The sequence below is a fragment of the Humulus lupulus genome, chromosome X (assembly GCF_963169125.1).
Source record: "Humulus lupulus chromosome X, drHumLupu1.1, whole genome shotgun sequence".
Lineage (NCBI taxonomy): Eukaryota > Viridiplantae > Streptophyta > Magnoliopsida > Rosales > Cannabaceae > Humulus > Humulus lupulus.
Genome location: NC_084802.1, coordinates 2,316,696 through 2,333,932, shown reverse-complemented (window position 1 = coordinate 2,333,932; position 17,237 = coordinate 2,316,696).

Sequence of the window (17,237 nt, the reverse complement as noted above, 5' to 3'; positions counted from 1 at the left end):
AGACCCTTGGGGTCAAACTCTCGAGCCGTGCCGTACGAGTAGCAAAAGACTGCATCGCGTACATCGGGAAAAATGACCGCGTCAAGGATGCCATGGTTGAGGCAGAAAATATGACGGTCGACCTAATCCTGAACAGGACCTTGAACGAAATAGCCAGCGTAAGTACTTCTTTAATCTTTTTGGCCTTAGTCTTTTAGTCTTCACGACAGGTTCTAACTCTTTTTTTATTCACAGGCCTTGCTGTCTGCTACTACTGCTCGTACTCGTGCGCAAGCCTCTATCGACCAGGCTCGGGCAAAGGCCATTGAGGGGTATCAGGTGAAGGCAGCCGAGGAGCTTTCGGCTGCAGAGGCCAGGCACGCCAAGGAGTTGGAGGCGATGGCCCAACAGAGGGACGCTGCGGTGACAAAGTTGTCGGAGGCCGAGGCTGCAAAGGAAGCTGCGATAAAGTCAAGGCAGGACTATCAAGATGCCAGCCACACCCACCTTCGTGAAATCAGAAGATTGGAAGAGGTGCTTAAACCCAAGGACGAGGCCATTGCCACTCTTCAAGGTAAAGTGAAGCAGCTGGAGTTTGACAACTCCAAAAATCTGGAAAGGTACAAGAAGACGACGCTCCGATGTTTCTACAACTTCTGGAAACACAATCAGGGAGCCGACTTCAGCTATCTTTCAGAGGATATCAGGGCTGCCGAGCTGGCTCACTGCGCTGCCCAACTGGCTGAAGAGGAGGCAAGAGCGAGGATCCCTGCTTCCCCAAGCCTGGCTGGTGCTGAAAAAGAAGGGGCTGTTGAGGATGCTGTCAACCAGAATGCTGCTAATGACCCTCCGACCCCAAATGCCTCTTGAACTTTTTCATTTATGTTTTCTTTTGATTACACGACCCACGGGTCGTGATGTAAAGACAATATTTTCATTTTAAACTTTGCTGCATGGGCAGTAAATCTTTTCTTTTATTTGAACGGTTACATCCAAGCAGTGATGCTTGCGGTGTAAAAGATTGCATGATGCTATAATATTTTCATTTATTATAACATTTGTCCGTATGACCGAACTTAGCATAGTACTTTGGCATGATTTAACAAAATATAAATTTTGAAAAATATTCTAAGTACCTTAGCATGCTTTCACTCATTTTGTTCATGTGTTTACATACCTCATGGTATGCTTTGCTATCGATGTGCCTTATATGCCCCCCAAGTGATCGAGGAGCTTTAGGTCCTTGGTCACTTGCCTTGACCATGACCTGTTCAAACATTCCTGTTCGTGTGCAAAAATAATACTTGTAATACAGCAAAACAACACACGTAATGAACAAATACTTGTAAATATAAATTCACAAAGGTTGGCAAGAATGACTGGCTGCGCACAGTCCCTTATAATCTCGTATTAAAAATGGACTAAACATGTCTTTACGAGTGATTCTGAAATAGAATCTTACATATACAAGCGATTAGCCATATTGCGTGGCTAACCCTCTTTGCTAAACTTGTAAAAAGAAAAAATTAATACAAGCCAGTCCTTTATAAAGGACTGTTTACTGATAATACTTGCGCAGGTGTTCTCCATTCCAATAACGTGGAACGAGATCTCCGTTTAAGCGTGCAAGTTTATAGGTGCCTGGATGAAGGACGTCTTCAATCTGGTAAGGTCCTTCCCAATTAGGTCCGAGCACTCCAGCAGTAGGGTCGCGGGTATTTAAGAAAACTCGTCGTAGCACCAAGTCTCCGACGTTGAATTTTCTTTCTTTAACTTTGGAGTTAAAGTACCGGGCGACTTTTTGTTGGTATGCAGCAACTCGGAGTTGGGCCTTCTCCCGTATCTCGTCAATCGAGTCTAGGGATTCCATCATTAGTTGGCTGTTCTGGTCCTGGTCGTATGTTAGACGTCGATGTGAGGGGGGATCTAACTCGACAGGCAACATTGCCTCATATCTATAGGCTAAGGAAAATGGGGTATGTCTTGTCGCTGTTCGGTGAGACGTTCTATACGACCAGAGGACTTCAGGCAATTGCTCTGGCCACGCTCCCTTAGCTTCTTCAAGCCTCTTCTTCAAGGCGTCTTTAAGGGTTTTATTCACGGCTTCGACCTGCCCATTCTCCTGGGGGTGTGCAACTGAGGAAAAGCTTTTAATGACTCCATGTCTTTCGCAGAAATCGGTGAATAAGTCGCTGTCAAATTGGGTCCCGTTGTCTGAAACTATTTTTCTAGGCAAACCATATCGATAGACGATGTTCTTGATAACAAAGTCAAGGACTTTCTTGGTCGTGATGGTAGCGAGCGGTTCAGCTTCGGCCCATTTGGTGAAGTAATCGACCGCCACGATTGCGTACTTTACTCCGCCTTTCCCTGTAGGTAGGGATCCAATCAAATCTATCCCCCATACTGCAAAAGGCCACGGACTTTGCATCTGTTTCAATTCGTTTGGAGATGCTCGTGGAATCTTGGACAACCTTTGACATTTATCGCATCTTCGTACAAACTCCATCGAATCCTCGTTCATAGTTGGCCAGAAGTAGCCTTGCCTTAGAATCTTCTTTGCCAAACTCTGCCCCCCAGCGTGATCCCCACAGAAGCCTTCATGCACCTCTTTCATGAGTTCCTTAGCCTTTTCTGGTGTAACGCATCTGAGTAGTGGCAAGGAATATCCTCTTCGGTACATAATGCCATCGACCAGTATGTACCTAGCAGCTCGCCTTTGTAGAGTTCTGGCTTTGTTTCTATCTGTTGGTAGCGTACCATTTGTCAGATACTCCAAGTATGGCGCCATCCATGTATCTTCCATTCGAATCTCCATACTGGATTCAGCTGCTTGTATGCTCGGCTTACTCAGTCTTTCTATTGGCACAATGTTCAAAGTGTCAGCATCCTTCGCGCTCGCGAGTTTGGCTAAAGCATCTGCGTTTGAATTCTGATCTCGCGGGATTTGCTAGAGGGTGTACTTCGTGAACTGGGCTAGCAGGTCTTTTGTTTTATTTAAGTAGGCCACCATCTTCAAGCCTCGCGCTTGATATTCTCCTAGGACCTGATTCACCACTAGCTGTGAATCACTGTAGATATCAAGCGTCTTTATGCTCATATCCTTTGCCATTCTCAATCCAGCGAGGAGTGCTTCGTATTCCACTTCATTATTTGACGCGGTGAAGTCGAACCTGATGGCGCAGTGAAATCGATGCCCTTCCGGCATTATCAATATCACTCCCGCTCCAGCGTGGGATTCATTGGATGAACCATCCGTGAATAGCTTCCACAAAGGAGCTTTGTCTTGAGGCTTGGGCGCTTCAGGCTGTTCGCACTGCTCGCTGTCTGGGAGTTCGGTGAACTCTGAAATAAGGTCGGCGAAGACTTGTCCCTTGACTGCTGCTCGCGGTGAATAAGTTATATTGAACTGCCCCAGTTCGACTGCCCATTTTAATAATCGTCCAGCCGCTTCTGGTTTTTGGAGGACTTGCCGAAGGGGCTGGTCAGTTAGAACTGTAATAGGATGGGCTTGAAAGTATGGGTGTAGCTTCCTAGAGGCCAGGATCAAGCAATATGCTAACCTCTCAATTGGTGGATATCTTAATTCTGCCCCGATCAGTCTCTTGCTGACATAGTAGACTGCTTTTTGTACACCTTCCTCCTCTCGCACTAATACCGCGCTGGCAGCAACTTCAGTAATCGCCAGATAAATAAACAAAGTTTCTCCTTCAATTGGCTTTGATAAGATGGGAGGCTGTGCCATATGGGCTTTCAAGGCCTGGAATGCTTGCTCCCAGTCTCCTGTCCATTCAAACTTCTTATTTCCCCTAAGAAGATTGAAAAAAGGGACACACTTGTCTGTTGATTTTGAAATGAATCTACTTAGGGCTGCGATTCTTCTGGTTAAACTTTGTACATCTTTAATCCTTTCTGGCGACTTCATGTCGATCAGGGCTTTTATCTTGTCAGGGTTGGCCTCGATTCCTCTTGAATTTACAATAAACCCCAAAAACTTCCCTGATCCAACTCCAAAGGAACATTTGAGGGGATTTAACTTCATTTGGTACTTGTTTAACACACTAAAGCACTCTTGTAAATCCCTCACATGTCCTTCTTCCTTTTTAGACTTTACCAGCATGTCGTCCACGTATACCTCCATGTTTACACTGATTTGCTCCTTAAACATGTGGTTGACTAGTCGTTGGTAAGTCACACCTGCGTTTTTCAGTCTGAAGGGCATTACTTTGTAACAATATAAGCCCGTATCGGTCCGAAAGCTGGTGTGATCCTCGTCAAGGGGATGCATGCTAATCTGGTTGTAGCCTGAATATGCATCCATGAACGAGAGGATCTCGTGCCCTGCAGTTGCATCGACCAGCTGGTCGATCCTCGGGAGTGGGAAGCAGTCTTTTGGGCAGGCTTTATTGAGGTCTGTAAAATCCACGCAGGTCCGCCATTTGCCGTTAGGCTTGGGAACCAGCACTGGATTGGAGACCCACGATGGATAAAATTCCACCCTGATGAACCCATTCTCCTTTTGTCTTTCGACTTCTTCTTCTAAGGCTCTCGATCTATCCTTATCGAGCAGCCTTCTCTTTTGTTGCACGGGTGGAAAGGTCTTGTCTATATTCAGGACATGGCTGATAACTGCGGGATCTATCCCAGCCATGTCTTTATGCGACCAGGCGAAAACCTCCTGGTTCTTTTGCAAAAATTCCACTAGTGCGTTCTTCGTGGTAGGCTCTAAGTTTTTTCCAACCTTTACGACTCTGGTTGGGTCTTCTTTGTCGAGTTGGACCTCCTCCAAGTCCTCGACGGGTCTAACATTTTCTTCAAAATCCCCAAAGTGAGGATCTAAATCTCTATCCTCACTTTGGGCAACACCCTATTTGGTGACTTCATCACCGAATTGGGCTTGTGTATCAACTGCCATCTGCAACCTATCTGAGGTAGCGCTCTTCGACGTTCCACTCTTCGCCTTTGTGATTGAGGCGTTGTAGCACTCCCTGGCTTCTCTCTGGTTTCCCAACATGCGTCGTACCCCCGCGTCTGTTGTGAACTTCATGGCCAAGTGCCACATAGAGATGACAGCCCGTAGATCAACCATTATGGGCCTTCCAATAACGGCATTGTACGCCGAGGGACAATCGACCACTACAAAAGTGGCGAGTAATGTCCTTGTTGCAGGCGATGTACCCGTCGTTATTGGGAGTTTGATCAATCCGGCGGGAGTGAGTCCTTCTCCAGAGAAGCCGTATATCGTTTGGTTGCAGGGCTCCAAGTCTTTAACGGACAATTTCATGCGTTCCAGTGTTGATTTATACAGGATATTCACTGAACTTCCTGTATCGACCAGTACCCTCTTCACCATCATGTTGGCCATCTGGATGTCCACGACCAGCGGATCGGAATGTGGGAACCTGACGTGTTAGGCGTCGCCATCAGAGAAGGTTATCTCACCCTCCTCTAACCGAGCCTTTTTTGGTGCACGGTCCTCCACAGTCATCATCTCGATGTCCTGGTCGTGGCGTAGAGTCCGAGCATATCGTTCCCTGGCCTTTCCGCTATTTCCCACGAGGTGCGGGCCTCCACAGATGGTTAAGAGTGTTCCAGCCACGGGGGCAGGCTGTAAGGGTGGCGAGCGTTGGCGCGTGGACGCTTGTTCGTTGCCACCCGGAGCTTCTCGTTGGGAATTTCCCGAGGCCCGTACGTATCTTCTCAAGTGTCCTTGTCTAATAAGGAACTCGATTTCGTCTTTCAACTGGTTGCATTCATTGGTGTCATGTCCATAGTCATTATGATAACGACAGAACTTGGTAGTGTCTCTCTTCGAAATATCCTTCCGAATGGGGCCAGGTTTTTTGTAAGGCACACTAGAACTTGTGGCCTGATAAACCTCTCCCCGAGACTCAACGAGGGCAGTGTAGTTAGTGAACCAAGGTTCATAACGATTACTCTTGGCTCGTTTGTTGTCGGAGGTGGAAGGCTCGTTATACGGCCGTTTTCCACCATTCTTGCCATTGCCGTTGCCGTTCCCATTGCCTTTGCCGTTGCCATTAGGTTTGGAACCATTGGCGGCTTTGGCGGGTTCATAAGCCTTCTTACCCTTGCTTGAGGGATTTCCATCATCAGCAATGGCTTCTTTGAGCTTGATGTAGCGATCAGCTCGGTCTAAAAATTCTTGGGTAGTTCTCACTCCTTCCTTTCGGAGACTTTTCCAGAGGGGGGAACAACGTTTAACCCCTGCGGTAATGGCCATCATTTTTCCTTCATCCCCCACCGTTTTTGCTTCAGCCGCCGCTCGCATAAAGCATTGGACGTAGTCCTTTACCGACTCCCCATCCTGCTGGCGGATTTCAACCAGCTGGTTTGCTTCGGTTGGGTGCACACGACCTGCATAGAACTGTCCGTAAAACTCCCTTACGAACATTTCCCAGGAAACTATGCTTGCGGGAGGGAACTTAAAAAACCATTCCTGCGCAGCTTCGGAAAGTGTTGCAGGGAAGATCCTGCACCGAGCGTCTTCGGACACTTTCTGAATGTCCATTTGAATTTCAAACTTGTTGACATGAGACACTGGGTCTCCATACCCGTCAAAGTTTGGGAGTGTAGGCATTTTGAACTTGCTTGGAGTTTCGGCATTAGCTATCCTCTGTACGAAAGGAGTGCCTTTCCTCCTATCGTGGTCGATGTAAGATGTCCTTCCCTCGACCAGCTGTTGCACTACCTGGTTGAGGGCGTCTATTTGGGCCTGTACAGCGGCAGGAATCGCTGTGGCCTCTGTTGCTGGGGGGACGTTCTCGCCATGCCACTCGCGGCGATCGTTAAGTACGTCACGCAAATCCTCGTCTCTTCTCCGCTGCTCGCTACCCCCGAGCCGGTTGAAGACATTATTTTGTTTGGGCTGCCCCCCGACATCCCATCTATTGGGTTGGTCATCTTGAGGTACCTGGCTCTTGCCTTTACCTCTTTCTTCATTCCTTCGGCCAGCGTTCCCTTTGCTTGAGTCAGCCTCATTATATCCATGGCCATCTCTGAACCTCGACTGGCTATGGTGGGATCGACTGTTCCCTCGATTTCCATTCCTGGCTTAAACGTCCCGAGCATTAGAGAGCGGCCTGCGCTGGTCATGGTGTCCCCGTGCATCATCGTTCCGTGGGGGACCCCGGACCGCAAAGCCTAACTCTGAGTCCCTCCTGTTACCAGGGGGATACTGACCTCTGTTCGGTAGGTTTGGCTCATCACCCCTACGGCGTCTAGGACTACGAGGCTGATGCTCGGCCCTATTCTGCCTTTGTTGCGGGGGATTGCCGCGACCAGCCTGGGATGGTGGCTGCGCCTCAGGGTCCAGCGGGGCGTCGTCATGGGGCACTTGAGGCTGCTCGGGCCTTTGCGGACTTGAAGGCTGGATCAGTGGGCTTGGATTAGGACCCCTCTGGGGTGGCCCATTGCCAGGTTGGTTAGGTTGCGAAGTAGGTGCGGGCCGATTCCTTGCCAGCTGCAAGGCCACCTCGAGGGCTGCCATGGCTTCGTTCTGGCGACGGTCCATCTCCGCCTGCCTTTCGCTTAGTTCCGCCCACTGCCGTTCAATCTCCTGCTGCTGCAGTGCCACAGCTCCGGCAGCAGTCTCTTGACTGGCTCTCATATTAGCCAGCTCTTCTTGCAACGCGCCCAGGGTACTCTTCAGCGTTGCATCATCCATCTCTTCCTCCTCAAAGTCCAGATGTGGCTCATCCTCTGCCACGCTTGCAGGAGGAGGAGGAGGTGGCGGGTTTGACGGTGCAGCGGCGGTCGTCTGTCCAGTTTTCTTTGTAGCTTTCGCCATCGGTTTTCTCAGCAATGATAAGTCAAGCTCTCAATGAAAGCACCAGAATGTTGACCCAAGATTTGGCCAACTGACACGGAGTCAGAATATGCTTGATATGAATGAATATGATGAGAAGAACACAATGACAAAAATAAATAACAACACGATATTTTTATAGTGGTTCGGCCCCAAGATCTGGTAATAACCTACGTCCACTTAGACTGTTATTGATATAGAATCAAAGGAGTGATCAAAGAACAAGGGTTCAATGAGTTTCACTAACCTCTGAAGAGCAATACAATATCACTAGGAGAATTACTATAATCTCAAATGATTCAAAAGCCAAAAGTCCCTTCCTTGAGCTATCTTTTGCTATTTATAGGCTCAAGGGGGATTACAAAAGATTGTTACAGATATTCTTTCCTGAATCATCGGATACTCGGGAGATTGTGTGAGTTAAATTCGGGATTTACAAAGATCTTCTCATTAATGTTGCTTTGTATGCGGAACTATCGACCAGACTGGTCGCAGGTAAGACTAGGCTGCTTACTGCTTCTAATGCGTCTTCTGGTCGATACTCTAGCAGAACGTTTCCAGGTGTCAGCCACATGTCCAGGGATCACTTGCCACGTCATCAATGCTAATTTTTTGGATAACAAACATCCTCCAATTCACGTTACTCCCAAGATCCTCAATTTATATAATAAATCATATCCCATTACCCGCTCATTCCCGGTAATGTACTAAACACCAATTTATCCCCCAGGCTCACCCCAAGCCCAGCAATTAACCCCGTTATGACCAAACCACTAACTTGCATCCTAGGATCGTCTCATGCCGAATAGCTCAAACATATCCACATAATAATGTGGTCTCACCCATATATCACACACATGCACATAAATGTAATGCCCTGGTTACTCCAAGACCATTACTGTGAATTTGAACCATGCTTAACTTGCTAAACGAGTCATTTGGTTATAAACGTGCATCTAAGTGTTATTAATAGGCTAAGGTGAAAAATGTCGATCAAAAGGAAAGGATATATTTTACTTGAAACATAAAAATGTACATGGGCCCATAAAAACATTTACAAGTTATTTACAAACCAAAATGGTCATTACCGTGTAAAAATTACAACCCGCCGACCTAAGCGGCAAAATATGGTTAACCCCTAGTTCCTTTGAGAAACATCTTGGTTGTGGTGGTCAAGCGGCCGTATATGTACACATCACCACCTAAGCTCTCCACTCAAGGCTGAGTGAGCTTTTCTTTCCCTTTACCTACACCACATAGCACCCGTGAGCCAAGGCTCGACAAGAAAACTCATTACTGCATGTATCTAATATCAAATGATGATCATGATAATCATACAAAGCTCATAGCCCTGAACAGATGAGTGAATATCACTTCAAGATTCTAGTAACCATGCTGGGGCTTGTGGCCCTAATAAAATAATATCGAGATTCTAATAATCATGTTGGGGCATGTAGCCCTAATCAGGTGAGTGATTGATGAGTAAGTCACTAACTTAAACCAGATGAGTGACTATGGAGTCACAAACTTGAATCAGATGAGTGACTAATGAGTGAGTCACTAACTTGGGCTCCGCACCCTTAGCCATGTGACGATGCAGTCACCTGGGCCTTTTGGCCCTGGCTCTAAGTAACTAGCCATTAGACTAGACAAACGATCTTGTTTTTCATCGAACTTAAGGTCGGTCAAGCATTTCATGCTTATGACAATAATGCTTATGTCGATTAGTTCTAATCTTTTTGGCTTACGTTAAACACGCTAATATCGTTCTTGACTCATAAGCCAATACCATACGACCAGTGCTCAGTACTACTGCTGAACTTGACTAATAAGTCACAGCTTCGCAGTCAATACTGACACCATAGTTGATTCCTAATTCATAGGTCAGTGCCATTCACAGATAAGCAAGATTGCTAAGCATTTAATATGCAATCAATGTCCACATATATAACACTCAACATGCATCATTAATAACTATGCATGCCATATATAGGGTGCAGTTTTCTTACCTCTGGTCGAGCGAGAAATAATAAAAGAACGACCCTTGAGAACGATCGATCATTTGATTCCTTAGCAGTCACCTAGTCATAACCAAATATAACTTCCATCAATGAAAATGAGCAATGAAAGGTTCATGACCTAAACCTCACTCCCAAGACCTCGAATCGTACCCAAACGGTTAGTAAATTCGATCCCGAGCCTTAGGATTTAAAACTCCGAGCCAAAAACCCTCAAAAGTTCCCAAAATAGGAACCAGGAAAAAAAATAGGGTAGCGATGTAGCGCTGCCCCCCTAGCGCCATAGCGCTACAAGCAAGGATGGGGGGTGAAGCAGTTACGGTCCAAGAGCATTCCTATAGTCAAAGTCCTATGGAGTAATAGTTCTGAACGAGAGGCAACGTGGGAGTTGGAGAAGGACATGCAAGGCTGGTATCCGGAGTTATTTGGTAAGTAAATTTCGAGGACGAAATTATTTTTAGTAGGGGAGAATTGTAGAGTCCAAGAACTTTACTTAGCTAGTTAGATAATAGTAATAGTAGTAGTATTTTTATGACTGTGGATTTTGGTTCAGACCGGGATTTAATTGGACACTCGTAGTAACACTTGTAGATTTTCTAAGTTTAACCTATAGTTTAAGAATATTAATTTTAACATAAGGTTTGATTAATATGACTGATATTGAGGGTAATATTTGTTATATTATAAGGTTTAGATAGACCCAATAAGATAGTAACACTTGTCATGTGTATGTTTAATGATAATTAAGTATTTTTGAGAAATAAGTTTATTAAGATCAATATTTGAATATCCTAGAGTCTGTCAGCAGCTTTGAAAACGTTAGAGGACTTAGTCAAGGCTGTTTACTTAATTCAAATTAGGCTGAAATTGTGCAATTTCATGTTTAAATATTCAGCGTATGCTAATATATCGCAACTATAGGGGGCGATATATCGCAGTACGGGGATACGAAAAACACGAAACTTCGCACAATCACCTCGGGCATGCTGGCCCAGGCGATATATCGCCTACAAGGGGCGATATATCGGCTCCCTTAGTATATTTTTGAAAGTTTTTGAAAACGTTCTCATTTTTAATCTTTAACCTCTTGATAAGTCCAGCATCTTTCTGACCGAGTCTTCAGCCTCTATTGAACGATAATTCAAATATTTTTCACTTAAAAAACCATTATTTTATTCAAGTTAAATGAATATCTTTTCATTCTTGAACTCTTTAAATAGGACCTAGTACCCAGCCATTTATTCATTCATCAAGCTAAGTTCAGAGGATGCAAGCTGCCAGATTATTTTTGAGAGTGTAAACACTTGGGTTGGGGATTAGAAACTTAATCATTATAAGCTTACCAAACACTTGGGAAGTAAGGTTTATAGCACATTTCGGTTCAAGGTTTAGATCGGTCATAGAAGCATTCAAGGTATTCCAAACTCTAGTTTATTTTTGGTATTGTTTTCCTTAAGTTCTTATAGTTTTCTACTCAGCATCCTAACTTTATTCTTTATTCTTGGATAGGAAATCTAAGATCTTGAACATAAGGTTTTCGGTAAGTATATTCTTGATGGTGTAGATCGTCCATTCTTTTCATTCCTTTTTCTTCAGTATACTTACCCTTTCATTGACGGTTTTTAGGAGTGTTCCAAAGTCTCAAACCTGTTCTTATATCCCGGTACTTTTGGTAAGGAAAATAGGATAGGATATTATGTGTTATGCCATTTGTTATCTTATGATTTATGTGTTATGTTAACTTATGATTTGTGTGTTATGTATGTTTGTAGACTTGGGCATATGACCTGTACAACTAACAAGCCCCAATAAATTTATGGGCATATGACTTGCTTAGCTAGCAAGCCCCACAAATCTAACGGGCATATGACTTGTTTGGTTTATGGGACCCCAAGTAATAATGGCCATTATAGTATTTGTGACATATGTTTATGATATGTTATATGTTGCATTATGAATTTTATGTATATGGTTTACGTGTTAGGTTTTCCTTGCTGGGCATTAGGCTCACTCCTTTTTGTTTATATGTGCAGGAAAATAGCTTTGGTGGCGGGAAAGGTTCTTGGAAGCTTGGGGATGTGTATTGAGGCGGGATGGAGTCAATGGACCGAGAGTTCGATTCGAGGATGAAGTCTCTTTAATTATGTTTTTTTTTATGTAATTTTCCGCAATTGGTTGTAATAAGTTTTAATTAAGTTTTCATTATGTCAAATTTATGTTTTGTTTCAAACAATGGGATCCCATATCTTACTTTAAATTTTATGTAGTTTAACATTTGTTTTACAACTTTTTAATGAAGTAATGATTATTTCACTTGTAAGTTTTATTAAAAATTAGTGTCTATGTATAGTTGTCGTTAATGGTCCAAAGTCTAGAGTAGTTGGGTCATTACACTAATCAAGGCCCTAAGCCTTATTAGCAAATTTGGGTCGCTACAGTCCTTGTGAGAACGATACTTTATTTACTATCTATATTACTTGAATCGATTACGTATACTTGCGTATCACATCTTCACAATCAATAGACTTGGAAGTTTTTTGCGTAGATCGGGAAGATGCATTTTTTTATTACATAATTGTATGTGGTTCAATAGACTTTGATGATTTTTGTATAGTCTCAAAAATGCATTTTATGGCTACAGATTCTTAAAGGCTAAATATCTTTAAAAAAGCCAAGAATTTTTAATAAACTTCCAAAATATAAATTGCCTCAAATGACCTCGATAGGCCTCGACATGCTTAGGCAATTAAGTTTCTTTATAATCCTCAAATGACCTCGATAGACCTCGATAGGCTTAAACAAATAGAATGTCCATATAAAAATACCTGCCTCGACAGGCTTAGACATAGAATGCTCATATAAATCTAAGTTCATTGATATGCCATGACAAGCCTCGACAATTAGTTTGTAGCATATAAATATATATGCCTCGAGAAAGCCTCGACAAGCAGAAAGCCCGACAGGCCTCGACAGTTGTTAACAATCGAGTTCTATTGAGGTTTGTCAAGGTAGATAGAAAAATAATTATAAAATTTCCTTTGTTTTTTTTTTGGATAATACCAATAAATTAACAGGAAAAGTACTTGAAATTTTATTTATGAAACAAACATAGTGAAATCAATGAAATATCTACAACAGTTGCCAATGTTAATATCCCAATGGTATACATTTAAAGCATAGAACTACATGACTTCCTATTGTGCTCACTACCACTACATCTGATACACTTATGTTGTTGCACCACACGTTCCTCGTTCGATGGAAAGCGTTTTGTCTTTGGCCTCCCTAATTTCTTCCTCTTGGGCTTCCTACATGATTTTTCTCTATTGGGACATCGACAATGATATTTTTTATGTGTTCAGGAAGTGTCCATTCATCCTCGTTACCACAAGGGTTAATCATTTCCTTTTAAGTCTCCCTCCATGACTAAATTGTGTAGTAAGGGGGGACAGAATGAGTAGATGCTTACACTTCTTTTTCTAGCTGCAACAAATGCATGGACACACAGTATCCCAATGGTTTGGAACATGCCACACGAGTATGATTTTGTGACCAAGTTCACCTCACCATCACCATTGCTATCAACAACAAGAAAATCATGATGACCAAGGACTTAGACATCTAGAAAATTTTCTTTCTCACCAATTCCCGTCAAATCCACCTTCATCAGGGGTGATAACACACTTGTTTCTTTCGGTGCTTTTTCACGTCTATCAGCAAACCATGTCTGAAGAATGAAACAAATAAATTCAACAAAAGTATTGACTGGAAAGGTCCTTGCCTCCCGGGTTTTATTGTTAAAGCTTTCTACGTAGTTGCTAGTCATGATATTGTATCAATTTCCAAGAAAGTAAGCACGAATCCACCTATCAAAACCAATAGCTGAAGATATTCAGCTATAGGCGGATCCATTTCCTTAATCTTTTCAAAGTACTTGTGAAATTATGTCTTTTGAAACACGTACATTGCACACAAAATCATCTCGTGACAGTGGTTGGTTTTGAATTTGGCAACTACATTGTAGAGTCCAAGAACTTTACTTAGCTAGTTAGATAGTAGTAGTAATAGTAATAACTAGTAATAGTTGTAGTGTGTTTATGACTGTGGATTTTGGTTCAAGCCGAGACTTAGTTGGACACTCGTAGCAACACTTGTAGATTTTATAAGTTTAACCTATAGTTTAAGAATATTAATTATAACCTAAGGTTTGATTAATATGACTGATTATGGAAATGATAATTATTATACTATAAGGTTTAGATAGATCCAATAAGATATAACACTTGTCATGTGTATGTTTAATGAGAAATTAAGTATTTTTGAGGAATAGTTTATTAAGAGCAATATTTGAAAATCCTAGAGTCTGCCAGCAGCTTTGAAATCGTTAAAGGACTTAGTCAAGGCTATTTACTCAATTCAAATTAGGTTGAAAAAGTGTAATTACGTGTATAATATTTCAGCGTATGCCGATATATCACAGCTTTAAGGGGCGATATATTGCCATACGGGGATACGAAAAACACGTAACTTCGCACGACCACCTCGACGAGCCTCGGGCATATGAGCCCAAGCGATATATCGGCCCTAGGGCATAAATTTTGAATGATTTTGAAACCGAGCTCATTTTAATCCTTAACCTCTTGATAAGTCCAGAATCTTTTTGACCGAGTCTTCAGCCTCTGCTAAACGATTATTCAAATGTTTTTCAATTAAAAAGCCATTATTTTATTCAAGCTAAATGAAGATCTTTTCATTCTTGAACTCTATAAATAGGACCTAGTACCCATCCATTTCTTCATTCTTCAAGCTGAGTTCAGAGCCTACAAACTGCTAGGATTACTTTAGAGTGTTAAACACTTGGGTTGGGGTTATAAGCTTATCAAACACTTGGGAAGTAAGGTTCATAGTATATTTCAGTTTCGAGGTATAGTTCGGTATAGCAATTTCAAAGGTATTCCTATTCTTAGTTCCTTTCAGTATTGTTTCATTAAGTTCTTCTAGTTTTTCTCTACTCAATTTCCTAATTCAGTATTCTTTATTCTTGGTTAGGCATCTAAGTTCCTCGAACTTGAGATTTCTTGTTGGTAAGTATCTTCTCGATGGATTAGTTCATTCTTTTTATCTCTTTTCTTTTAGAATACTCACCTCTCTATTAATGGTTTTTAGGAGTGTTCCGAAATCCCGATCTTGTTCTCATCATCCCGGTAGTTTGGTAAAGAAAATAAGGTAGTTCTTACGTGATGTATGTTTATATAAAAGTGTTATGATTATGCTATAGTATGTTTCTATGTGTTATATGTATGCTTGGGGCTTATAGTTGTTATATAGCAAACCCTATCACATTTATGTTTTGGGGCTTATAGTTGCTATATAGCAAACCCCAATAGGTATATGTTTTTGGGGCTTATAGTTGCTTAACTAGCAAACCTCATTATAATTCGAGGCTTATAGTTGCTTAGTTAGCCAACCCCAATAGTGACCATGTACATGGGTTAGAATTGTGATATATGTGCTATAGTACATGATATATGTTCATAGTTTATGTGTATGATTATGTTCATGCTTGTAGTAGATTTTCCTTGCTGGGCATTGGGCTCATTCCTTTATGTTTTATATGTGCAGGAAAATAATTATGGCGGCGGGAAGGTTCTTGGCAGCTTGGGAATGTGTATTGAGGGAAGAACAGAATCGGTGGACTGCGTGAACGATTCGAGGATGAAGTTGTTTAAGTCTTTTAAATTATGATTTCTATGTATTTCTGCACTCAATTTTGTAACCAATTTATTTAAGTTATGTTATGATTTATTTTCAAAACAATGGGACCCCATACCTTACTCGTGAATTTTTATGTATTTTAAACCTTTACTTTACAGTTTTTAAATAAAGTTATGGTTATTTCATATGTACGTTTTCTTAAGATTAGTGTCTGTGTGTAGTAGTTTATTAATGGTCCAAGGTCTAGAATAGTTGGGTCGTTACACAGACGTAGTGGTAACAAGCACCGTGATAGGTATCTAGGAACACAACCTCCAAAGCATGAGTAATGCTAGCATGCCTAACTGATATAAAAGCTAGGTTGTCCAAGTTCCCAATGGCTTCTTTCAATTTTCTCATGAAATAAGCCCTAGAGTTATGGTTCTCACTATCCACCAATTCGAACGCAATTGGAAACAAATGGTTGTTTGCATATCCAACGCAATAACACATAGCATGTGGCCACCATACTTAGTGTAACGCCCTGGATAGCCAAGACCGTTACACTGTGTGTTTATAAAGGTGTGAGACTTGCTAATCAAGTCATTTAATCAAAACGTGTCATTAACTAAAGTTTTCTAGGGCTAAAAGACATTTTGGCTGCAAAAGAAACATGTTATAGATTATAAACAAGTTACAGAAGGGATCCCCAAACGTACAACGTTTAAAAGTTGGTTTACAAAATTCAACAGTTAAGAGTAACCCTTAGCCATACTAAGGCAAAATACAAGGTTCTGGTCCTCTCGTCCCTGTAATCTCCTCAACCGTGGCGGTTGAGCGGCCTGACAGGTACAGTCACCCTGCAGAGCTCTCCAATCAGGGTTGAACGACCTTATCCTTGCCTTTACCTGCACCACGCAGCACCCGTGAGCCAAGGCCCAGCAAGAAAACAACATACACAGCATATACAATATTATCAAACAAATATTTTAATAAGCATGTAAGCATACTCCAAGGTACAAATAACTTCATCCATACTTATATTACTCAACACTCTCATTAATCACATTCATAGCCAAATATAATATTTAACAATCACAAATACTAGGGCCGACACCTTAGGCCGCACCCTCTGTTTAACCCACTGACTCCGGCCCGCTTAAACCGAGCTCAGTGCATAATAAGCTGTCCTCGGATACCAGTGTCCGAGCCGTGCCAATTGCACAAGTTAACCGTGGCACGCTTAGGCCGTTGGTTTACAATTTGCATGGCATAATACCATTCTTTCAATCATATATATCAGGGAGCCCTTAGTCCCGTTCAAATATTCAACCGGGTGTAGTTTTCTTACCTTTAGCTTCTAGATGAATTAGTTACGGGCGATACTCCTTGAGCGCGATTCGATCCCCGAGCCCTAGTTTAGCACCTAGTCACAATCATGATGAAGGATACCATTAACAATCTTTAATGAGTTTCTAAACCAAGTTCTAGTTCCCGGAACATTGAACTTCACCAAATATGGTAAAAGATTCAATCCCAAGCACCCTAGGTTAAATTCCCAAGCCTAAAATCTCAAAATCCCTTAAGCGCCCCGGCATAGGCCATCCATGCCGCGGCATGGCCCCAAACAGATCCCTCCTAAGGCACAAAAACAGGCAAGGGCCGCGGCATTGGTTAGACCATGCCGCGGCCCGCCCTCCTTCCCCAGCATGCATCAGCTT